Source organism: Pogona vitticeps, chromosome 1, assembly GCF_051106095.1.
Source record: "Pogona vitticeps strain Pit_001003342236 chromosome 1, PviZW2.1, whole genome shotgun sequence".
In the NCBI taxonomy this organism is placed as follows: Eukaryota; Metazoa; Chordata; class Lepidosauria; order Squamata; family Agamidae; genus Pogona; species Pogona vitticeps.
In genome coordinates this window covers 161,090,973-161,117,202 of record NC_135783.1, presented here as the reverse complement: position 1 = coordinate 161,117,202, position 26,230 = coordinate 161,090,973, and the positions used below count along the sequence as shown (strand labels likewise).

At 42.4% G+C, this 26,230-nt stretch overlaps 1 long non-coding RNA gene across 1 annotated transcript; it reads right to left on the bottom strand.

The window, feature by feature from the left end:
* Window positions 1–5,079: 5,079 nt before the first annotated feature.
* Window positions 5,080–25,745, bottom strand: LOC140708448 (uncharacterized). The gene is made up of 3 exons (XR_012088640.2): window positions 23,666–25,745; window positions 23,150–23,253; window positions 5,080–5,506 (listed from the first exon to the last, which is right to left on the bottom strand). It is a non-coding gene; the product is annotated as an uncharacterized LOC140708448 (long non-coding RNA).
* Between the last annotated feature and the right edge of the window lie 485 nt (window positions 25,746–26,230).

Below are 26,230 nucleotides of genomic sequence, written 5' to 3'. Positions count from 1 at the left end.
TGATGTCTTTTGGATGTCCTTTAAAAAAAAAACGAAACCTCTCTCTTTGCAAACCCCTCTCTAGTCCTGTCCATTCTAAACCAAGCCTACAAGAGAGATACGAAATTGCTAATACTTCTGGTCTTTCCTTTCTTTGTTAGCATTAGAATATTTCTTGCTATTTTCCCTTGTCAATAGATCTGAATGAGAACTGTACATTATACATATTCTCTATTAATTTTAAAATAACCAATAGTGCAAATAGTTCAACAGAATGGAATAGAAGAGCACTAACGTTGAGTTGATGGAGGTTTATAAGGATATATTTTAGCAATCTCTCCTTCTAAGATCTTCTTACAAAAATTATTTGTGATTAATCCATCCCTGCAGATAAAGAAATCAAACACATACATATGCTAATATTCATATACAACACAGACATTTTAACTAAACTTTTATTGACATGTTCATTGTGGAGGTCACTAAGAACAATATTGTTAAAAAATTCTGTAAGCACTGCATTGCAAACCTGAATACCAAGCCAGCCTGGTAAAAATTTCCTGCCCCTTTCTTATATCAGCAACTAAATATCAGGGACAAAAAAACAGAGATGAGTGAGCTCAACTGACTTGCTCAAAATCAAAAGTCTTTAAGGAAGCTTAATTCGAAATTTTTATAAAGTGGGCTCTTATATTTTCTGAGTTAGGATTTTGCATTTCATGTTTTTCTGTATGATAGGCATGGCAGAACTGAGATAAGGAAAGGAAGGCAGGATTGATGGCAGCAACTGCAATATTACCTTTTGGACATCTATGCCATGCCTCCATTCTCCCTAAGATTCAGAATGTCACACTTATGCTGCCCACCAGTGCCTGAGTGTGGTATGAGCCAGAAGAGGCTCTCCTGCATGAGGCAAAGAAACAAGTGACAGACTTCTTTTGCTGTCACCTTAGGAGAAGGCATTCCACAATGACAGAATGGGGATGAGGTCACCCCGCAAACTAAAGCACTGCTGGTCCTCTGAGAACATTTTACAAGGTGACTGTGGCCCTCTGTTCAAGCCAGTGTATGCGTTGTGCGTGTTCATTCTGGATAATGGAGATAATGTCAGCGTTTGGTATCTGATATGAGATTGTTCATTTTATCACTGTACTTGATACTAGTACTGCATATATACTTTAGGAATAACATATTTTGGGAAGCTGGATAGACGGGAACACCTCTGTTCCATTTCCTCAGTAGCCCTGAAACTCAGCAACTTGATCAAGATTCAATTTAAGTGACAGTTGTTAGCTTAGTATAGTAAATTGCAGCTAGAACAAGCACATTGAATCTACAGGGATTTGGTGAGTCAACTCCTCCATAAGTTCCATTGGTTAATTGGGCCTATTCTAGTTGTGATTTGACTAAGTAACAGGATCTCAGTCAATGTTTCACCATATGTGCTGTGGATCTGTGATGTGCCCAAATAAGTGAGAGCCATTTTTTCTAACAGCAGCTTGCTCGAAACAAAACCCCCCCAAAAAAAAAAAAAGATCCATTTAGTCACATAAAGATTCTGTCTCCTTTAGAGACTGCATGAGACAAGTAATGAGATATATAGCATTCTGAAATGATTTGGAGAAAAGCTGAACAATGAATGCAATGATAAATTAGAGTACGAATTTCTAACGGAATTTAGGAATTACATTTTGGCAGTATTGTAATTCCTGTGCAGGACACAATGGCTGAAATCCAGTAGTAACTTGCATTCAGAGTGGACTAATTTGAATCAATGAACTTCTGGAGAAGATTACTCACTAAATTCTAATGGATTCAGTGGGGCTACTCTAGCTATGACTTACTGCTGGATTTCAGCTAAAGTGCCCTTTTCCCAATGTCCAGAGCTAAACCCAATAACAGAAGACAGGAGAGTTCTCTTTAACCTATCCCTTAAAGGGGCTCAGCACAAAAGTCAGGTGAGTAAAATGGCAACATTCAAAGATGTGGTTTGGTTCAAGGATCACAGCAATTGAGATGGGGCAGGAGCTGTAGGCTGGGCATCAGAAGCAGTACGAAGCAAGGATGTTGTCTTGCCTTTTGTGGGTTCCTGACTTTATTTCTAGAATGAGTTCAGAAATGAATACAGTGGTGCCTCGCACAACGAGTGCCTCACACAACGATGAATTCACATAACGATGTCTTTTTCTGATCAATTTGCTGCCTCACACAGCGATGTTTCCTATGGGGGATTTTCACATAACGATGTCCCTTTCCCCTCATTTAAAAGTGTCTTAAACTGTTAGGAAACTGTTTTAAATGCTTGGCATCGATAGTCCAGCTTGTGAAAGGCATGCAAACTTAATTTGGTGTTGTTCTGAGTCTTCGTTCATTTTTGCTGATTTTTTTATTTTTCCTCATTGAAATGTATTTCCTCATTTCAATGAGGAAAAATAAAAAATAAAAAAATCAGCAAAAATCAGCAAAAATGAATGAAGACTCAGAAGAACACCAAATTAAGTTTGCATACCTTTCACAAGCTGGACTATCGATGCCAAGCATTTAAAACAGGTTTCAAACAGTTTAAGGCACTTTTAAATGAGGGAAAAGAGACATCGGAATGCCATTGAAATGTATTGAGTCGGCTTCAATACATTCCAATATAGGAAACATTGTTTCACTCAACGATGTTTCCTATGGGGATTTTCACTGAACGATGCCAATCCGTTCCAATTGGAACGGATTAACCGGTTTTCAATGCATCTCTATGGGAAATGGTGTTTCGCAGAACGATGTTTCACACAGCGATGAATTTTTTGGAACCAATTAACATCGTTGTGCAAGGCACCACTTATTTAGAAATTTCCCACATCGGATTTCTAAACAAAATCCATAGACTGGATACATGCCTCCAGGTCCTCCATGGGGAGGACCAACAGGCCAGATATATTCAGATTTCTTTTGCAACTCAGCTTTGTGATGAGATGGGATATATGATTAAGATCTTGTATTGAAGATGGGTTATGTAGTATTAAATAATGCAAGAGGGATTCCATCTTGTTTCTCTGCTTAAATGATTTTTGCAATGCTGGCAGAGTGTTACTAGTGAGAGTTGGGAGAATGCTTTTCTGAGAGCGTGAGAAGGACATTCTATGATAAGATAGATGGGTTTTGTTGTGACTCATAGCGAAACCCCTGAAAACCCAAATAACATCTGTTACCCATGGGAAGGAAATCAGATGGTACAGCAGGACTGTTTGTCTAACAGCGTGCAGTAATTGGATGACATTGTGAGAAGGGGGAGATAAGGATTTGCCAGTTACTCTTGAAAAAGGAACTTTTGCCTATGGACAATGTCACTCATGGCCTACTCTTATGACACACATGGATTATCCCAGAGACATGCATGGATTACCTTTGGACATACACGCACTCATGGAATATTCTTGACACCCTCATGGACTATTCTAAGGACAATATGACTGAATTACCAAAATGGGATATTTCTTTTACAGGACTTTTCTTTTGTACAGTATTTTTCTTTTTACAGGATAATGATGGACTTTGGACTTTTTCTTATCTAATTGGACTATTTTGTTTTTCCTAATGGGTTACCTGATTGAACTAGAGGGAAGGCTTTTTCCTATTTGCCTTCTGAACTTGTTTTTATTTGTTTTCTTGGATTTTTGAATCCTTTTTACTATTTTTGAATACTTGTATATTATTCATGATTTCTTTACTTCACTACAATTCTGTAATTGACCAGCACAATGCTTATCTACTTGCTTTTGCATAAATTGACTTTTCTTTATAGAATTTACTTTTTTCTATAATAAAACAATGATTATAAAAATCAATTGGTTTCCTGAACAGTAATCTTGTATTAGGTCATCTGATGGTGCTGTCTCAGCCTAGCATACTTAATGAGTCCTGCCTGTGGTGCATAATAAGTCTAATCACTACAAAGCCCACATGGTTTTCCATCAGAAATATCCTAAGGTACGAGGGTGTTCTTATTAGGGCAGACTTGTAAGAAGGGGTGTTGAACACGCCTAGCTGAGCTCTAGGACTCTCTCAGCACATTTTAGGGTGTACAAGCTCCTGATTACTCTCTGTCCGACCGATCAAGCATCCTCTTGGGGAGCTGATCGCTGACAAGCTTTACTGAACTAGATAACAAAGAAACTATTTAATGGTTTGCATGAGACCATGCAAACCATTAAATAATTCACCTCATCAGTCCACCCCTGGACAATCCTTCAGTTCAAAAGAGAGCAGTTATTTCACCTCTTCTCACAAGTCGTGTGGGTTCAGAATTGTCCCCACCTCTGTCCTCTATCTCAAGAAGTAGTTGTATGCTGTATGGCACATATCTCCACTTCCAACTGCCAAAGGTAGTTAAACTGTCTCTGCCCACTCCTTTACTTTACTTTACTTTTATTAGACTTGTATCCCGCCCCCCCTAGACAAGGTCTACTCGGGGCAGCTTACATAAATAATAAAACACAACAATATAACAAACATAATGAAATCCTTCAAAACCCAAAAACTTAACACTTATTACTAAATACATTGCCAAGATGGAATAGGTAAAGAAACAGAACCTCCAGTGCCTCAGCTGGGTAGAAGGAGAGGCCATTGGGGTTGGCTCTGTGAGTGGTTCCAGTATCTACACCTTGCAATGGCATCTTTGGACTAGCAGAACCTCGACAACTCCAGTACTACTTTGGGCACCTTCATTTGTAGACTAGAAACCCTATCTCATCCACTCATATCTCTTCTTTCTCCTTGCCTTCCTTCTGTTCTTCTTTCTCCTCTACCAACTGCCAGTGGTCCTGTCCACCACTACTTACTCCCTTCTCTTTTTTATCCTTTGGAGCTCCCTTCTTCCATTCTGGAACCTTTAGATACTGCCCCACCACCACCACTTCCTAGCTATTTCTCATTCTTGATCGCTTCCTGTCCCCAGACCCTTCTGGGCCAGACTCCTCTGTTGTATTCTCCCCCACCACTGGAGATTCTGGTGGCATCAACATCTCCGTAAGGGGCAGTATAACCACTTTCCATGGATAGGTAAGTCCAGGTGAAATCGCCTGTGGGTCAACTTAGATGGAAAGCATGGGGGAGGGCACCAAACTTTTCAAGGACCCTCTCACAGAATGTCATCGAGTATTTACAGCAGTTAATTACCTGCCTGCAAAAGAAATAATTGATGAAAGAGTTGGCTGCATTTCAAAAAGACTGCTCATAAACATCTTTTTGAGAAACTAGCTGAAATGTATGACAAGATATATTACAAACAAAAGATTGCACACATTTTGTAGAGCAAAAGTTCTTCACTAATTTAATATTTTAAAATCTATTATGATAACAATAAGGATGTATAAAAACAAAAACAAAAAAACAAAGCTACTTCTAGACGGCACTTTCTGCACGGCCGCAGAATGTCCTAATCACTGAAGATTGTAGGGATCTACATGATCTTCAGTTTGCAGCTCTTCCATATTATCTCTTGGTTTCTGCCATCTTTTTTCTTACCAGAGAAAATCTGTTAAAGAAAGAAAAAGATGGAATAGCCTGAGAATACCATTTAATGGTGGACAGTTTGAAACATTGGTTTAGAAGTACCTGAAGTCAACAAGTTCAGCCCATTAATTATTAACTGTTTTCATGGCTGGTCCTTGCTGATCAGTCAACTCTAGCTTTTAACTGGTCAATCTTCCAACTGAACTTATTACACCTAGTGGCTCTTCTAATATTGCAATGATAACAGATATTCACAACATCCTGTAGCCCTGAGCATATAATGGAAGCATTTCTTTCTTGGACTACAGTTCCCAGAAGTCCCTAGCCAGTGATTGCAGTTGCAGTCCAAAAGGAAGCTTTTCCCAGTATTTAGTCCTGAGATCATCCCGGCTGGATAAATGGCTAAGGCCAAGATCCCAGAATTATATTATATATACTGTATTTTATATATGTTTTAAATGTTTTTAAGTTGTTATTAATTGCCATCAATTAAGAAGAGACCCACAGCGGATCTAATGGAACAGGAAGGGGGGAGGGCGTTGGAGGGGGCAGCCATTGAGGTGGTGCTGGGTAGGGGAAGGAATGGCGGTGGGGGTAGGACATGCCCACGTAGGAGAAGAGAGGTTAGATATCTTACATCTATCCCCTCTTCTAGTCCTGCCCCCAACCAGATGGTATCAGGCGACCATATCAGCAAACCCTCGAGCCACACGGTGCTGTTGATGAATGCCAGGTCAGTACAAAATAAAACTGCCCTCATCCATGATGTAATTCTGGATGAGGCTGCTGACCTGGCGTGCATTACTGGGACCTGGGAGGGAGAGGAGGGTGGTGTTCCCCTCTCCCAGCTGTGTCCGCCTGGGTACTCAGTCCAGCACCAAGGTCGCTCGGAGGGTCGGGGAGGGGGAGTTGCTATAGTCTATAGGAGTTCTATCTCCTTGACCAGGCTTCCTGTCCCTTTGAGAGGAGGTCTTGAGGGCCTGTGTTGTGTGTTGGGCTCGCGAGACAGGTTAGGGATTCTGTTGGTGTACCGCCCACCCTGCTGCGTACCAACAGTCTCCCTGCCTGAGCTGACGGAGGTAGTCTCGGACCTGGTGTTGAGGACTCCCAGGCTGTTGGTGCTGGGGGACTTCAACATCCATGCCGAGGCTCCCTTGACTGGGGCGGCTCAGGACTTCATGGGGCTGTCTCAATGTGTCATCGGCCGGACGCATGAGAAGGGCCACACCTTGGACCTGGTTTTCTCAACGGGACTGGAAGATGGTGGTTTGGATGTGGAGGGGCTGGTCGTGACCCCATTGTCATGGTCAGACCACTTCCTGGTCAAGTTTAGTCTATTAGCTTCTTCTTCCCTCTGCAAGGGTGGGGGATCTATTAAGATGATCCGCCCTCGGAGACTAATGGATCCAAATGAATTCCTGAATGCTCTGGGGGATTATCCGTCTGATATGGTCGGTGCTCCTGTTGAAGCTCAGGTCACCCTATGGAATAGGGAGATGACCCAGGCGGTTGACACGATTGCGCCTAAGCGCCCTCTCCCTGCTCGCCAAGCCCAGACAGCTCCTTGGTATACTTCTGAACTGTGGGCGATGAAGCGAGAGGGGAGACGGCTGGAGCACAGGTGGAGGAAATCCTGCTGGGAGTCCAATCGAACACGACTTAGAGCCCATTATTGGGCCTATTTCGTGGCAATACGGCTGGTGAAACAGCAATATTTCTGCAGCCGTATTGCTTCCTCAGAATGTCGTCCAGCAGAGCTGTTTCGGGTGGTCCGGGATCTTCTTCAACCGGGAAATCCGGTAGAGGTCCCGGACTGCTCATCAGCTTGCTGTGATGAGTTTGCCATACATTTTGAGGGAAAAATCGCTCAGATTCGCAGTGGATTGGACTCCACAGTTACTGCAGAATCAGAGGATGTGTCCAGTGCGCCGTGCTTAGGTCCAGTATTAATAGATGAGTTTCAATTGTTGAGACCTGATGATGTGGACAGGGTGCTTGGATCTGTCCGTTCTACCACCACTCCGCTCGACCCTTGCCCATCCTGGCTAATTGGAAGATCAGCCAGGGGGGTTCGCACCTGGGTCCAGGAGGCCGTGAACGCCTCTCTGAGAGAGGAAGTGGTCCCTACCGCCTTGAAAGAGGCGGTAATTCGACCACTCCTTAAAAAGCCTAATCTGGACCCAAGGCTGGTGGTCAACTACCGACAAGTGGCGAACCTCCCTTATTTGGGCAAGGTGTTGGAGCGGGTTGTAGCCGGGCAACTCCAGGCGCTGCTGGATGAAATGGATTTTCTGGATCCATTTCAATCGGGTTTCAGGCCAGGTTTTGGTACAGAGACTGCCTTGGTCGCCCTGTACGATGACCTTTGCCGGGAGAGAGACAGGGGGAGTGTGACCCTGTTGATACTCCTGGACCATGGTGTCCTTCTGGATAGGCTGGCTGGGTTGGGAGTTAGGGGCACCGTTTTACGGTGGTTCCGCTCCTTCCTGGCTGACCGTGTCCAGAGGGTGGTGCTGGGGGACAGTTGCTCTGCCCCATGGCAGTTATGTCATGGGGTTCCTCAGGGCTTAATACTGTCCCCCATGCTGTTCAACATCTACATGAAACCGCTGGGAGAGGTCATCAGGAGGTTTGGGCTGAGGAGTCAGCAATATGCTGACAATACTCAGCTCTACCTCTCGTTTTCCACCAATCCAGGTGAGGCACTTTCTGTGCTGAACTCGTGTCTGGACCTGATAATGGACTGGATGAGGGTTAAAAAATTGAAACTCAGTCCAGACAAGACAGAAGTGCTGTTAGTGGGTGCTTCACCGGACAGGCTGGAGGGCCATTTCCCCGCCCTGAATGGGGTTACACTCCCCCTAAGGGACAGGGTCTGCAGCTTGGGGGTGCTCCTGGACCCCGGTCTAACACTGGAAGCCCAGGTGGACTCGGTGACCAGGGGCACCTTCCTTCAGCCTCGGAAATTATACCAGCTACGGCCCTACCTGGATGAGTGGAGTCTCATGACAGTCACACATGCACTGGTAACATCCCACATAGATTACTGCAATGCGCTTTACGTGGGGCTGCCTTTGAAGACGGTCCGGTGACTGCAACTGGTCCAGAATCGAGCTGCGCGGCTGGTGAGTGGTGCAGCCGCCAGGGAACATATCAAGCCAATTCTGTATAAGTTACATTGGCTACCAGTTGCCGCCTGGACCCAATTCAAAGTGCTTGTTTTGACATATAAAGCCCTAAACGGCTTGGGCCCTGGATACCTGAAGGACCGCCTCCTTCCATATGAACCTACCCGGCAGTTAAGATCTAGCCGGGGGCCCTTTTGAAAGAGCCGTCCCTTAAGGAGGTAAGAGGGACGGTTTGTAGGCAAAGGGCCTTTTCGGCAGCTGCCCCCAGACTATGGAATGCCCTCCCGACTGAGATTCGTCTGGTGCCGACGCTGATGACTTTTCGGCACCAGGTCAAAACCTTCCTGTTCCATAAGGCTTTTAATTGAAATAATATTAGCTGTGGGTCTGATGGCAATTTTAATTGTATTTTAATTGTATTTTAATTATTTTATCTTTTACTGTATTGAATTTTAATTATTGTAAGCCGCCCAGAGACCTCTGGGTAGTGTGGGCAGCATATAAATTGAATAAATAAATAAATAAATAAGTAAAAGCACCCAGAGAGTTGAACACATACATTTAACCAGATTTTTCTCCAGAACTTTTATTGGCTGATTAATTTAAGTCTGCAACAGAGGACACTGATGCAGCCCACAGGGATTCTGCATCCAGCTTACAAAATTCTTCCGCTGTTATCTTCAGTCAATGATTCCAAGCATTTTGGGCTATGTTTCTTAAACAACCTGTCACAGCAACCCTTTGCTAGCAAGCAGAACACTGAAAAATACTGTAGATTAAGAGTTAGAGCAAGGAACAGCAAGACTAGAAAAACAGCACCTCTCATTTCTGAATTTAACTGATTTTGTGTTGTTATATATTTTCATGGTTTTATAGCCTGTGGGTAGTACCACAGTCATTTACTACGTACACGTTTTAATAAGTCAATTATAAATGTAGCATATGCTTCAAAATCTTTCTGCAGTAACAGCTTAATAAACAGAGTGTTTAGAAATCTTTTCCTCAAAACAAAATTAATGTACCATTTCCCTATTTTATAATCAAAATGCTAAACAAAACTCAGTGCAACTGTTACAACATACGCAAGGTGTTTCATCTCATTAATTTTAGACACCTAAAGGGAATTCTTTCCTTTTAAATGAAAAGAAGATAACAGTCATAATATGCATGTGAACAAGCACACGGTGCATGATGAAGTATATAAAAATACATATTACGTACACATGAATGGAGAGGAATACATATTATTTGGCAACTCTATGTGCTCATGCTTTCTAAAACTCCAGCAAGGACCATTCAGAAAAGATTTGAGGTCTGGCTGGGTGCAGAGAAGCTTCAAGGATGAAAACCTGAAAGCATCAGAAAGATGCAGCTTGAAAAGAAGCTGCATGACAACACAATGCAAGAAGTATCTGTGTACTCCTTATACTGTATGAGGACTGACCAAAAGGTCCATACTATACTATCTAATAATTACAGGAGCAACAGTAAAGGTGTCTTTTCCTATTAGAGAACAAAAGCAGGCTCAAGGGCTAGAGCACATGTGGTCCCAAGTTGTTCCTCTAAAAGTTTATATCCTTACTTGCTTTGGTCTTATGCATGAAAACAAGTAAGCGGACAAATTTTATTCTCACCTGTGAGATGGTGAGATATTTTCATTGCTAGTACCAAAAAAGTTCTCACATTTGAAAGAGCAGTTTTTCCCCCAAATTACATAAAACAGTGGTTCTTAACGTGGGCGATAATGCCCCCCAGTGGGCGATTTCATTTTTCAGGGGGGCGGTAGAACGAAAAGGGGCGGCGTGGGGGCGCTGGAGCAGAAAGGGGGCGGTAGGGGGGGCGCTGGAGCAAGCCAAACCTGTGAAGATGCCTGCAGCCTTTTTACAGTGTGCATGAATATATATTTTCCTCCAATTTTAATATAGGTTCAGACTTTTCGTCTTGAAATTTTTAGTTCCTGGATTTGTTTTTATGCCCTTTTTATATTTCTTTTGCGTCTTAAAATTCACTTGCAACTAAATCATTAAATGTTACTTTTTGGGGGGCATTTCATTTTCTTGGAATTTAATTTTGTTTTCAGGGGTCATTGGATTTAAGTGTTTTAAATAAATAAATAAATAAATAAATAAATAAATAAATAAATAAATAAATAAATAAATAAATAAATAAGATATCATCACCGCGGGGAGGGGGGCGATGATAACTTCCTCAATGGCTCAAGGGGGCATTTCTTTCAAAAAGGTTAAGAACCACTGACATAAATCAGGCAAAACTAGGATAAGCTCTTTCCTTGGTCCATGGCCTTTAGTACTAGAAGAACTAAATGGGTTGTCGCCATCTTTTTGGATCAATAAGACAGTCCTTTTGTATTTGTTATCCATTTTGTCTTTGATTCTCAAAGGGAAAAACATCAGCTTTCACAGAAACATTCTGAGTAAGTTGTAGAAACCTCAATAGGGAAAAAGGAAATTACTTGTCTTGTTCCTGTGCAGGAGGTATGAAATTTTGCAGAGTTCAGTTCAATTTTGCTGAGTGTTCTATTCTCTCTCTTTTGTTAGTTTGTGGCAGCTGTTTGTTGCTGTTGGTTTTTTGAGTTGGTTGCTAATATGTGTGCAGTAAAGAAAACAGTATACTCAAGTGTGTAACTCCAAGAAACTGTAAATAAAGAAACATTATTCTTTCTCCTACAAATGTCTCAGAGTGAGCTATTGAGACTTTAAGTGCCAGCTAATGGGGAAGGGAGTGGACCTTGGAAAACTTGAAGCTATCTCCCCCTTGGATCTCTGTACTTGTACTGTGTAGCAAAAAGAGAATTTTACCAGAAATTCAAAACTCTGCAACAATTTTATTGGAAACAACCTTATAAGGTGAATTGAAAATAAATAAAAGGGCAGAAATTCTCTCCTCTAGTTATGCTGAAACAGCACAAACAATGTAACTTTTGGAGGTGATGTGTCCCAACCACATACATTATAATTTCCATAATGAATTGTATGACTCAGTGCGGAACTGATTTCTTAACTTGGGGAAGGTTGCCTCCAAAAGTTACTCAATTTGCATATCACACAAGAGGATTTGGGCCAGTGACTAACCCAAGGTCACCCAGTAAACTTCATATTTTAGTGAGAGTATGAATTCTACATGCCAACATTGTAACCAATGCTCATCCTGACTCCTAATATTTACTGATGTGCAGTAAAATGTTGCACAGAAATAAATAATACAGTAGTCTTATGTGCAGTCTACTGGAAGGGTGAAATTACCATTCTCCATGCACCCTTTCCCATTTGCACGGGACAAACTGGAAGCAACCACTGTAATCCCCATTTTCTTTACATGCAATGACTTTGAATAATTGTGTCATCACTTTGTGCTTTTTTTCATAAGTGCTTTGGGATTATTATTTTTTTGCAAAAAATGAAGAGTGATATAAAAAGTCTTAAATAAGAGTATAATAGGGGAGAGGGATAAAGCCACACATTTCCTTCCATGCAGGATGATTATTATTATTATTCAAAAACTCGAAGCACAGTCAAAACTATAAAAACCTTGACTGGCATTATATAACAGATACAAGTTTTAACCACAAACCTAAGTGCCTGTTAAATATTGACGCAGTATGTATGCTGTTCCAGGTAGAGAATACTCAGAAATATTCTGGGAGCATGCTGGGACTTTGCAGTTTCCCATCATACCAACATTTCTCACTCAGCATTACCTGAGAGGGAAGAGGGCAGGTAACAAGTGCAACTGCAGCCCTACCTTACATATACTTTGCATGTAACAATGTGGTGAAGGAAGGCAGTGTTTTGTCAAGTCTGACCAACTGAACAGGTAGAGGCATTGGTGAGCTTTTCAGAACAAAATCCACTGTACCTGTGATTGGTAGGACACAAGTTCATCCCATGAACATTCTCTATGCCATTTGGCATGACTTTTTGGAAATTCTTAATAAAAGGACAGCTCCTTATCAGGACCTTTTTTAAGATCTTGAGAAGTGGAGAATTGGAATGTTCATTTGAGGCCTTTTCATCTTCTCCTGTGAAATGATTCATTGCATTTTGCTTTTGTGAACTCTTCTGTGTGACAGCCCCTGGAATTTGGGCCCTTCCATTTCATGACTATTTGAATTGTGGGTACAGAAGCACAATGTGTAGGCATCCTTCAGTCTTGAGAGACTATGGTAATGTGCTCTGAATATAGGCATTGGAACAACATCTGGTGTGGCTGAGAAGACCAATTCAATAGAGACAATCCTTTCCACACTGAAGACAAATACAATCTGTCCCCTGTCCAGCTCCTTGGTTTTGCTGGTTTGCGGACTGTCTCTTTGCCTCAGCCTGCTGAACAAGGGTCTCTTCAAATTGGGAGAGGCCGTGATGTGCCCCATGCCTCCAGGCTGAATGCTCAGATGTCAGGGTTTCCCATCTGTTGAGGTTCATTCCTAAGGCCTTCAGATCCCGCTAGCAGATGTCCTTGTATCGCAGCTGTGGTCTCCCTCTGGGCTGCTTTCCCAGCACTAATTATCCATACAGGAGATCTTTTGGAATCCGACCATCGGCGATTCTCACAACATGCCCAAGCCAATGTAGACATCACTATTTCAGTTATGTATACATGCTAAAAATTCCAGCTTGTTCTAGGACTACTCTATTTGGAACTTTGTCTTGCCAGGTGATACCAAAAATGCGTCAGAGACAACACATATGGAACGTGTTCAGCTTCCTCTCCTGCCATGCACAAAGGGTCCAGGACTCACTGCAATACAGGAGTGTGCTCAGAACACAGGCTCTATAGACCTGGATCTTGGTATATGCAGTCAGATTCTTATTAAGCCATACAGCCATACTCTCCTTGTGAGTCTAGAGAACATGGTAGCTGCTTTCCCAATGTGTTTATCCAGCTTGACATCTAGAGAGAGTGTGTCAGAGACCGTTGAGCCAAGGTACACAAAGTCATGAACAACCTCCAATTCTTGAGTAGAGATGGTGTGACAGCCTCCTCACACGTCACAAAGGAGGTGCCACGTCACTCTCATACACTCACTCTATTCACGCTGCCACCAACCATTCCCTCAAAAGACTCTTCAGACTAATAAATGATTTTGAAAATAAAAACTTGTGTTTATTGGTTACAACAAAAGGAATGGTAAATCACTTTAATAACTCAAATAATAAGGCAATCACTATAATAAAGTATCACTCACTCACACACACTCTCACAGACCCTCACTATATAGCACATTTCTTCACACTAGGAACAAACCCTAACACCCTAACCGGTCCCTAACCAGTCCCTATCTAAAGCACTCACACCCATTCACTCCCCTTATATACACTGGCTCCACCCCTTATGTCCCACCTTCCGTCACGCTATTGGCAGATGACATGCCTCTACAGCAATGACGAACAGGTGGCTTCCAAGCTACCATAACATTACCTCCCCCCTTATAAAAGTTGTTTTGTGGGGGAAAGCTAAGGTGCTTTTCACCCAAAACAACTGAACACAGCATTAAACAATACATTTCCCATATTATAACACTTACCAATAAAATATTATACAAGGTTACACAACTATATCATTTTAAATATACTTACAATTAAGTAATTAATTGCATATACATACACAAAAACATTAATAACTATATGCTTTTAAAACCATATTAAACTTCTTTATAAATTTCAAGAGTCCAAATTAGATCATCCGTCGTCTTCTGGTCTTCGGGATAAGGCGTCAGCGACACAGTTCATAGTCCCTTTGACTACCTTAACCTCAAAATCATAGTCCTGCAAAAGAAGAGCCCACCTCATTAGTTTACTGTTCTGGGCTTTCATTGTCTTTAGCCACATTAGAGGTGAGTGGTCCGTACACAAAATGAAGTGTCTTCCCCAGATGTAAGGCTTCAGTTTCTGGATTGCGTACACGATGGCCCAACACTCTTTTCCGATGGTAGACATGTGCTTCTCACCCTTTTGGAGTTTCTTGCTCAGGTAGGACACGGGATGCTGGTCTCCGTTGTCATCACACTGGCACAGCACAGCTCTTACCCCGGCGTTAGATGCATCGGTGTAGATGATGAATTCTCTGTTGAAGTCTGGAGCGTGCAACACAGGGTGGTTGGTTAAAGCTTCCTTTAGCTTCCCGAAAGCAACCTCGCAGTCCTCGGACCATGGGATGCAGTCATCACTCCTTCTCCTTGTCAGCTTGGTTAAAGGCGCTGCAATTTCACTAAATCTGGGGATAAATTTTCTATAATATCCCACTAAACCCAGAAAGGATCTTATCTTCTTTTTAGTATTGGGTCTAGGCCACTTAAGTATGGCTTCTACTTTGGCCTCTAGGGGTTTGATTACACCTCCCCCTACCATATGACCCAAGTACTTCATTTCGGGGCTTCCTAGTTGACATTTGCTGGCTTTTACAGTTAACCCCGCTTCTTTCAACCGCTGCATTACTATTTCCAGGTGACATAGGTGATCCTGCCAGGTGTTGCTAAAGATCCCTATATCATCTATGTAAGCCACTGTAAATGCACTGAGCCCTTGCAGAGTTTTGTCCATCAGCCTTTGGAATGTAGCTGGGGAATTCCTAAGGCCAAAACTGAGGACCCGAAACTCAAACAAGCCGAAAGGGCTACAAAATGCGGTTTTTTCCTGGTCCCTAGGGTCTATTCTCACTTGCCAGAAACCTTTAGTTAGGTCCAAACAGGAAATGAATTGACAACCCCCAATGGTCTCAATCAGGTTGTCAAGTCTAGGCATGGGGTAAGCATCTGGTTTGGTCACTGCATTTAATTTTCGGTAGTCTACACAGAACCTGATGCTTCCATCCGGTTTATCCACTAAAACTATTGGAGCCGACCAAGCGCTAGACGATGGTACTATAATGTTATCTTTTAGCATAGCATCTAACTCTTGGTGCACTTTATTTGCATAAGGTCCAGTTACTCTATATGGGGTTACAGCTTGCGGGGGTGCGTTACCCGTCTCTATTCTATGCAACACTCCCTTGGCTACACCAGGTTTGCTTGAGAAAACCTGGTGATACTTAGTAACCAGTGCTTTTAGATCACTCTGCTGTACTCTAGATAGTGAAGAGCAGGGCTGATCTTCACGTCCCCTGGATTAAACTTAGTTTCACCCCTTCCTTCCCAGAATGGCAAATCATGTTCTTCTTTCTCAGCTGCTTTCATTGCAAAAAGCACATTTTTTTCTTCTCTATAATATGGCTTAAGGGCATTTACATGAACCACTCTCCTGCCTAGGTGTTCACCTCCTTCGATAATGTAATTAAGGTCACTCATTTTGTAAATGACCCTGTAAGGTCCGTCCCAATTTAATTGTAGCTTATTTCCTTTGATGGGTCTCAACATCAGTACCTCATCTCCAGGGTTAAACTGTCTTTCTTGAGCCTTTCTATCATACCAAACTTTCTGTTTGACTTTTTGTGCTTTTAAGTTTTCAGCAGCCAATTCTAGATTTCTTTTGAGGCTGTTCATTAATGAGTCTATATAGGTGACTACATTTTGAGGATCTTCCTCTACCACCTGTTCCCAATTTTGCTTAATTAGATCAAGTGGACCTCTCACTTTTCTCCCAAATAGTAATTCGAAAGGGCTGAACCCTGTACTCTCTTGTGGGACTGATCTGTAGGCATATAAAAGTAATTGTAATTTCTGGTCCCAGTTATTAGGGTTCTCAGCTAAATTTATTTTATTTATTTATTTATTTATTTATTTATTTAATTTATATGCCGCCCACTCTACCCAAAGGTCTCTGGGCGGCTTACAACAATTAAAATTCAATGCAATAAAATAAATAAATATGCTTTAATCATTCTCATAAAGGTCCCATTGAATTTCTCTGTTAACCCATTACTTTGAGGATGATAGAGAGAAGTTTCTAAATATTTAACGCCACAAATCTGCCACAGTCTCTTCATCAGTTTGGATGTAAATGATGTTCCTAAGTCTGTTATAATCTCTGAAGGAAAACCCATCCTACTCATATAGTTTACCAGGGCCTTGGACTCCCTCGCCTCCGGCAAGGCACCTGGAAAGGATAACATCCCCGCTGAAGTGCTGAAATGCTGTAGGGAGATCATCACCTCCGAACTGTACGAAGTCTTTTGTCTCTGCTGGAGGGAAGGTGGAGTACCACAGGACATGAAGGACGCAAACATTGTCACATTGTACAAGAACAAAGGAGACAGGGGTGACTGCAATAACTACCGTGGCATCTCTCTTCTTAGTGTGGTAGGGAAGCTGCTTGCCCGTGTTGTGCTGAAAAGGCTCCAGGTGCTTGCAGATAGAGTCTATCCAGAATCACAGTGTGGATTTTGAGCTAATAGATCCACCACTGACATGGTATTCTCCCTCCGACAGCTGCAGGAGAAATGTAGGGAACAACAACAGCCACTCTTAGTGGCCTTCATAGACCTTACAAAAGCATTTGATCTGGTTAGCAGGGATGGCCTTTTTAAAATACTTCCCAAGATTGGATGTCCACCTCATCTCCTTAACATCATCAGATCTTTCCATGAGGGAATGAAAGGCACTGTAGTTTTTGACGGCTCAACATCAGACCCCTTTGACATCCAAAGCAGAGTGAAACAGGGCTGTGTCCTCGCACCAACACTTTTTGGGATCTTTTTTGCTGTCATGCTGAAGCATGCCTTTGGAGCTGCAACCGAGGGCGTCTATCTCTGGACTAGATCAGATGGAAAGCTCTTTAATCTCTCTAGATTGAGAGCGAAGACCAAAGTCCAACTGAAATGCATGCGGGACTTCCTCTTCACAGACGATGCAGCCATTGTTGCCCACTCTGCTGAAGACCTCCAACAACTCATGAATCGTTTCAGCAAGGCCTGCCAAGACTTTGGACTAACAATCAGCCTGAAGAAAACACAAGTCATGGGCCAGGGCGTGGACTCACCCCCCTCTATTACCATCTCCACACAAGAATTGGAGGTTGTTCATGACTTTGTGTACCTCGGCTCAACCATCTCTGACACCCTCTCTCTAGATGTCGAGCTGGATAAACGCATTGGCAAAGCAGCCACCATGTTCTCTAGACTCACAAAGAGAGTATGGCTCAATAAGAAGCTGACGACACATACGAAGATCCAGGTTTATAGAGCCTGTGTTCTAAGCACACTCCTGTACTGCAGTGAGTCATGGACTCTTTGTGCACGGCAGGAGAGGAAGCTGAACACCTTCCATATGTGTTGCCTCCGACGGATTTTTGGCATCACCTGGCAGGACAAAGTTCCAAACAGAGCAGTCCTAGAACGAGCTGGAATTTTCAGCATGAACACATTACTGAAACAGCGACGTCTACGTTGGCTTGGGCACATCGTGAGAATGGCTGATGGTCGGATTCCAAAGGATCTCCTCTATGGAGAATTAGTGCAGGGAAAGCGCCCCAGAGGGAGACCACAACTGCGATACAAGGGCATCTGCAAGTGAGATCTGAAGGCCTTAGGAATAGACCTCAACAGATGGGAAAACCTGACATCTGAGCGTTCAGCCTGGAGGCAGGCGGTGCATCACGGCCTCTCCCAATTTGAAGAGACCCTTGCCCAGCAGGCCGAGGCAAAGAGGAAGTCACAAAAGCAGCAAAACCAGGGAGCCGGACAGGGGACAGACTGGATTTGTCTTCAGTGTGGAAGGGACTGTCACTCTCGAATTGGCCTCCTCAGCCACACTAGGTGCTGTTCCAAGCCCTCCATACAGAGCACGCTACCATAGTCTTTCGAGACTGAAGGATGCCTAACTAACTAAAATTAGAAATAATGTGCCTCTGAGGTACAGTGGGGTCTTGACTTGAGAACTTAATCCATATTGGAAGGGGGTTCTCAAGTCAAAAAGTTCTCAGGTCAAATCTGCATTTCCCATAGGAATGCATTGAAAACCATTTGATCCGTATCTGCTCTTTTCCATCCATAGAAACTAATGGGAAGCTGCTATTCCGCCTTCGACCACTAGAGGGGGATATTTTGTTTCTTTTTTTTCTTAGGTCAAGAAAGGTTCAGGGAAGGCAGGGAAAATACAGTCCAGGCAGTACAGTACCAGGCAATCCGAAGACTGTCTCCCAATCCACTCTCTAAACGCTGGGAGGAGTGAGGAAGCAGACAGGCACCCTTTTCACTGGCCAACAGTTAACTGAAAGTTCAAATTTTGCACTTTCCCTGCCTTCCACGTGGTTTTTTTTTCAGTTCTTAACTCAAATCTAAGTATGTAAGTCAAGTCAATATTTTCCTATGAGAGTGGTTCTTAAGTCAAAATGTTCTTAACTCAAGCCGTTCTTAAGTCAAGACCCCACTGTATAATATCAGGGTGACAAAGGGTAACTTGTGAGCACGTGTCTCTTAAAGCTAAATAGTTGTTTTCAAATATTCCTATATTATCACCAGCTGATTCAAATAATTGGGAATCAGTTCTTATATATAGACAGTGTCTTATTTCAGCAATAGGAAGATTATCGTCATAACTTGAGACCTGTCCACTAAAAGTATCAATCGCAGAGCCCTCTGCTGGCGTTTCCATGACAACAGGCTCCTCTCTAGGGGAAGCTATCTGATCATTCTGAATACAGTAAACAGATTTGGCCTTGTTTAAATTCATTTTCTGAGGTAAAATTTCTTTATTTTCTTTTGTTTTATGACATTGGGAAGCAATATGGCCCTTCTCATGGCAGTGAAAGCAAATTTGGTCGCTCCATGAGATTTTTCCAGCTAATTTTTTTCCCTCCAAAATCTGGCTCTTGGCTTGGCCCTGTTCTGAAGGCTTTCCAACAAAATGGCCACCCAATTTCTGCTGGCTCTTAACTTGCCCTTTGAAATATCTAGTGTTGTCCTCCCATGTTTTCCTCATGTTTTTTCCCTCAGAATACATAGGCTTTCTAATTTGGGAAATGAAATCTGCAATCTCAGCTGCTTGTTTAACATCTGATGGTCGTTTGTCTTTCACCAAGTATTTAATTTCACCATGTTAAAGGGAATAGAACTGTTCCAACCCTATAATATTTTTAAATTGTTGAATTGTCTGCACACCCTCTTGCGCTAACCATTTATCTAAACATTTAACTACATTGGCACCCAGCTGTGTGTAAGATTCATCTGGTTTCTTTGACAGTGTTCTGAATTTCTGTCTCAGCTGTTCTGCATTTATGCCAAACCTAGCAAACACCATCTTTTTAAATTCTGAATAATTTTTAATCGTATCGATTGGCATGTCAGTGTAGACTTCAGCCAGACACCCACTAATTTGAGATCTTAAAATTATCATTTTCTCTGACTCTCTGACAGAGAAATCTGCACATGCCCTTTCAAAAAGAGTTAAAAATGCTTCGGGACAGTCTCCCTGTTTATAAGAAGGGAATTTCTTTAAATCTGATTTTGATAACTGCCCTTCCTCAGAATTGGAATTTCTGTTATTGTTGTTATTGTTCTGGTTCATTAGTTCCAATCTCCTAATTTCAAAAGACATTCTCTCTCTCTCTTGGGCCATTTTTCCCCTCTCTATTCTTTCTTCTTTTTCCAGGGCAATTTTCTCTCTTTCCAGATCTAATTGCCTCATTCTGAATTCATGTGCTTGTGCTAACTCAAATTTTCTGAGGTCTGATAAATTTTCTCTAGAGGACTCTTCCTCTTGCGCTGAGGAAAATCTTACCTCTTCCCCATTAAACTCTTCATCTGAACTAGCTGCCATCTCAGCAGATCTTGGTTCAAGTTCAGTTTTCTTGCTACGGGTTAAGGGCATTTTATTCACACAAAAGGCTCTTCTCTCTATTTTCCAAGCCTCTGTTTAAAGTGACTTTTTTTTTCTTTCTGTGCTATGGTCTGTGATAATTAATTGCAGTGTTCACCAGCACACAGCTAGTAACAGTAAGTAAGATTCTTTGGTTTCTGCCCTTTTACACTGGGCCCCTTGCCAAACTAAGGATACTTTATTATTTTGCCTTTGGCACCACTCTAAATTTAATACAGCTCTACCCACTCCTAGGTTTTGCTGTTTTAAATGGAGAGCCCTCAGCTTTTAGCTGAGAGTGTCCTTGTCCAGCTCTGTGGTGTCCATTTTGTGAGGGAGAGTGACCCTAGGCAAAGGCTGTGGCAGTTTGGTCAGCGTGTCCAGAGTTTAGGGAAACTCTGAGGGTTAATGCTACCAGATAAGAGACTCTGTATAACTTGTTATCTTGGGCTCCAAGGTTTGTTTTCCCTAACAGAGTGCTCTTGGAAGCTTCACTGTCCAAATCTGACTCCAAGCTTTTGAAGAGCCAAACGCCATTGGAGTTGGCCCCACACCAACAGGGTTATGGGCCCACGGAGATGTTGAAACGTTGTTAACCCAAGGAGACGTAAAAGGAAAATAAAAGGTGTTTTTGAGGCTGTATGTCTGTGGAGGAGAAGCCAAGCATTGGAATAGTTGAGTCAGAGAGTAAAAGTGATGAGGAGCAAATCCAAGGAGGCTTTACCATGCAGCAGGCCAGTGCCCTTCCTTTGTTGTGTTTAAATGACCATAATTATAGTTCATGGGCATTGAAAATGGAAGTGTATTTAAGGAGAGAGTGTGTTTGGCAGATTGTTTGTAACCCTCCAGCCCAATTAGATGAAGAATACATGGCAAAAGATGAGAGAGCATTGTCTTCCATAATTCTATGCCTGGATGATTCGCAGCTCAACTATGTGAGAGGAAAAGCTTCGAGCAAAGAGGACTGGGAAGCTTTAAGAGCCATCTACGTATGATAGACAGCTGGATCTAAAATGATTGTTGCGTGTAAGCTGTATAGAAAAAGGCTTCTCCCTGAGCAAAGCATAACTAATTATCTCCAGGAATTTTCTGAGTTATTTCTCCAGCTGCAGGAATGTGATATGGCTTTTCCGGAGGCACACAAGTGTTATGTCATAAGGAGCAGCCTGGATGAGAGCTGAGAGAAGCTAGTGATAAGCCTGGAGAGCATGCCAGAAGCAAACCTGACGGTGGCATATTTATCGGGACGGCTCTTGGAGGAGGAGACATGAGATGGTTGAGGACGTGTCTGTGCCAAGTTTATGCAGACGGGGGCGTTCCATGAAGTATGACAACAGAGGGATCCCGGAGAAAGTCCTAGCTGTAAAGAAGAAGAAATATTCCTGTTGTTGCAGTGAAAAACATTTGGCTAATAGCTGTTTACGTTGCAGTGGAAGCATACTGGGCTCATAACCCTGTTGGTGTGTGGCCAACTCCAAAGGCTTGATATGGCATTTGCCTCTTCAAAAGCTTGGAATCAGATTTGGATAGTGAAGCTTCCCAGAGCACTCTGTTAGGGAAAACAGACATTGGAGCCCAAGATAACAAGTTATATAGAGTCTCTTATCTGGTGGCTTCAAATCCTCCCCTTAATAAACAGAGTAAAGACACAGACGTATGAGAAAATGCACGGAGAGAGTTCTGATAAGACTTATAGCATAATATGTTAGACTTGATATATTAGCATTGGTCAGACATATATACATGGCATTATATACATAGGCTTGTGTATAGATCTCTCAGAGTAACATAACATTCACAGAAGTAACAACTTCCAGACTCACAACTGAGTGGTGAAGTGCTGCTCTCATACACTTGCTTAAATAGTGAGAGCAGCCTATCACTGCAGACATGGCAGCTGAACATGTTTAACAAGCATTACATAAGCTTGTCCCATCTGTATGCTATCAGTCATCCACTGACTTGACATTACAGGCATGACTTTGCATTTTCACTACAATGTTAAATTTAACCCCGTGTTTACTTAAAGGAACAAATCCTGACAATTTCTCCTGCAACTGTCTGAAGGAAAATACCGTGTCAGTGGTGGATCTATTAGCTCGAAATCCACACTGTGATTCTGGATAGACTCTGTCTGCAAGCACCTGGAGCCTTTTCAGCATAACACGGGCAAGCAGTTTCCCTTCAACACTGAGAAGAGAGATGCCATGGTAGTTATTGCAGTCACCCCTCTCTCCTTTGTTCTTATGCAATGTGATAATGTTACATCCTTCACGTCCTGTTTTATCCCACCTTCCCTCCAGCAAAGACAAAAGATTTCATACAGCTCAGTGGTGATAATCTCTTTACAGCACTTCAGCACTTCAACAGGGATGATATCCTTCCCAGGTGCCTTGTCGAAGGCAAGGGAATTCAAGTCCGCTTTTATTTCTGCTAAAGTTGGTTCGCTATCCAATTCTTCCAAGACAGGCAGGCACTCAATGTTATTTAATGCCTCTTCAATTACTCTATTCTCTCTGGAATATAGTTCAGAGTAGCGCTGCACCCAGTGTTCCATCTGCTGTGCTCAGTCCTGGATGATCACACCTGTAGCAGACTTCAAGGGAGTAGGTTTCTTCTGCATTGGACCTAAAGCCTGCTTGATACTGTCTTACATTCCCTTGATGTTACCTGTGTCCGCTGCTATCTGTATCTGAGAGCAGAGCTCAAGCCAATAATCGTTAGATCATCTCCTGACAGTCTGTTGGACTGCTACAAGCAACTTGAAGAGTCTGCAAGTTGTACTCACCAGGACAGGCTTTGTGTGCCGCTAGAGCTCTCTTTTTTTCCTCAATGGCTGGCATCTGCTCCTCTGAATGGGCTTCGAACCAGTCTGCCATCTTTTTGTTCTTCCTGCCAAATGTGGACATGCCGGTGTTACAAACAACGTTCTTGAAATATTCCCAGCATTTCAAGAAGCACAATATTCTACTATCTTAAACCAGAGATTTTTAAACAATTGAATATATTTCTCAGGTGGTGACAGGTAAGAATGGGCTTGATTTTTTTCTCTCAGTAGCAGTAGTCAAGAAATAAAAGCAGATAAGATACCATGAAGTTTTGCCAGGCTGTGATTGCAAGCAAACTTCAATGGCATCAGCAACGTGTATGGCAATCTTTGGATTTATCTTACACTTTTTTTATGGCCATTGCTCACATCTTATTTCACTGACCATCCTCATAGCCCTTGTACTTTGTACAAAAAAAAATCCCTCTTCACTCCTCCTCTCAATCAGGCCTACAACATATAAGCATCCAAACAGACCTGACATCTTCTTTCTTCCAGTCCTTTTCCTTCTACAGTATAAATGTTGTGGCCCTTCACATTGCTCTTCATGTGAATGCTGTTCTCTGTTTCCAGCTTCAACATTGTGAATGGGGCTGTATATGGAAATATATGAAAAGCTCTTGATATGAAAGCCATTCACCCTCCCCTCATCCATTATTTTCTTGATCTCATGTCGCCTTAAGCATGGGGCGGGGGGGGGGGAGAACTTGAAGAACTTACAAGAGAAATCACAAGTAATTTTCCCCCAGCCCTTGTGAAGTGCCCTGCCAGACAAAAATTTCCTATATTCCTGCCTTGTGCAAGCTATAGAGCCCCTCTCCCTGCCAGTATTAGTCATGCACTACAAGAAAGAAAGAGGCATCACATGGACCAGTTTCCACTGCTGTGCCACCTCTCATTTTACTCTTGCCACTGAAAGACACAGCTCCTAATTATCTCATCCCTTGTTCCTTCTGTGAGGATGGGGGCACTTTATAGCCAGCTAACATTCATTAAAACTTGTAACTGGTTTGTTTATTTAATCCAAAAACAGCTTCTGTCTCTCCACTAACCTGTCACTGACAGACAGAGACGATGAGGCGGTGGATAATTTGCAAAAAGCGCTTTGAAAGCCCTGATGCAAATCAGGAATGGAAATGTGCCTTCCAAATTGGCTCTCTTAATGCAAAATATGATTCTTTCTAATAGAGTGAAAGTAAGCCCCAGTGGCATTGATCTTCCCCTTTCTCCCCCTGAAACTCTGATTACACACACATACACACATACACACAGACACACACCAATCAAGCAGCACCATGGCTTTCCACCTCCCTTCCCTGAGACTCATCTGGTCAAGTGGAGCTTTTTCCACTGATTTGCCTGCACAAAGCCATGAGCACTAAATGAAGCGAGTAATTTGGTGCATTGTTGGGAAAGGAGGGGGGCAGCTGACAGTGAATGGTGTCAGCTGCAGAGGCAGCAGAAAAAGCCGACATCTTAATAAAACAGCCTCAGGCAAAATCCCATTAAAGCCTTCAGAAGCTTGTTTCCCTGCAGTTGAGCAGGTAGGCGTCGTGCACTGCATGGCAGCCCTGAGTGCTCTCTGGGAGCCCAGTTCAAAAAAAAAATTGAGTGCTTTTTCTCCCCCCACCTAAAAAAAAAAATCAGTTACCAGCCTAGTTCCTCAGAGTCATTTGCAAGGCAGGTGGGGGGAGGGGGAGTGTGCCTTGATGTACAGGGACTAAGTGCCTACGCAGTGGCAAGAGTGGATCGTGAGCTGCAGTTGTCCATTACAGCGTAGCATAGACCTCAAGCTGACCTTTGGAGAGGACAGGGAACATACAAGGACATGGGCAGAATGCTAATGAGATGCCGAGCACCATCAAAACTCATTGTTCCACTGCTATGGGCACAAACTTAGATTTCAAAACTACTAGTGCCTTTAATAAATGTGGCACTCCACTTCGGTGTGCCAGCTGGGATGACAACTGCAGCAAGAAGGTGTGGGGAGGAGAGAGAAAAGAAAAGTTAAAAAGTGACCAATACTGTTTACCGTGTTTGGGGCAAAAACACATACACAAAAGTGGCACTTATCACTCAAGGCCCTTTCTTGTGAAAAGAAGAGCTATTTAGAAATGGATAACCAGTCAGTCATAGCAATAGCAGCTATGGCATTGTGTAGGGACCAGAGAGGGTCAGAACATTCCTCTCTCACAGCTAGTTTATGCTGCTCTTCAGGTTTGGTCATCAAAACCCAGAGTGCAGCAGGGCATAGGAATATTTTACATTCACTGTTTCCCTGGAATAATGCAAAATTGCTAGAAAATATTCCTACTTAGGGGGCATCTTTCCCTTCTGCCCTTTAATGTGTATCAGAAATATCTGTTGAGCAGGAACTGTAAGGTCTTAAGATGTGGAAATACCATCTAGGGATGAGAAAATCTATCAGGTTCACTTTCTCCTGCTTTTAAATTATTTAAATTCCAAATTCCTTTTGTCGGAAATCTGCCATTTGTGAATTTTGCCAAATTTGTCACAAATGCACTGAAACAAAATTCTCTTCTATTTACACCAGTCACTCCCATAAATACTCATGTTTCCAGCATGGAGAGGGCCTTTTTATATCTACCCATAGAGCTAATAAATAAGGAGCCTTTTAGGGGAAAAAATCAGCCATGCAAATTCTTAATTCTGAATTTGCATGATGGAATACACATGGCTCAAAATCCAGGCTGTCTGAGATTAACACAGAATGCTCTGGGCTTGAATGCATATTATCTACTAGTTTTGGTTTCTTCCATATTTGATTTTTTTTAACGCTCAGGTTTTTTTACATGTAAAATATGGAGGAAATGTGCATTTTGAAAAATTCATCTAAAAAACAACCCTAAAATGGAATTCTCACTCATCCATGTGTAGGGGGAAAAACTGGGTGCTAGATCAGATCCAGGTTGCAACTCTGTCTAGAAACATAAGTGACTCAACTGATGATATTGTATGTTGGATACATATATCATGAGGAAACAAGACTTATTGGAAAAGGCAACCATGACAGGACAATTT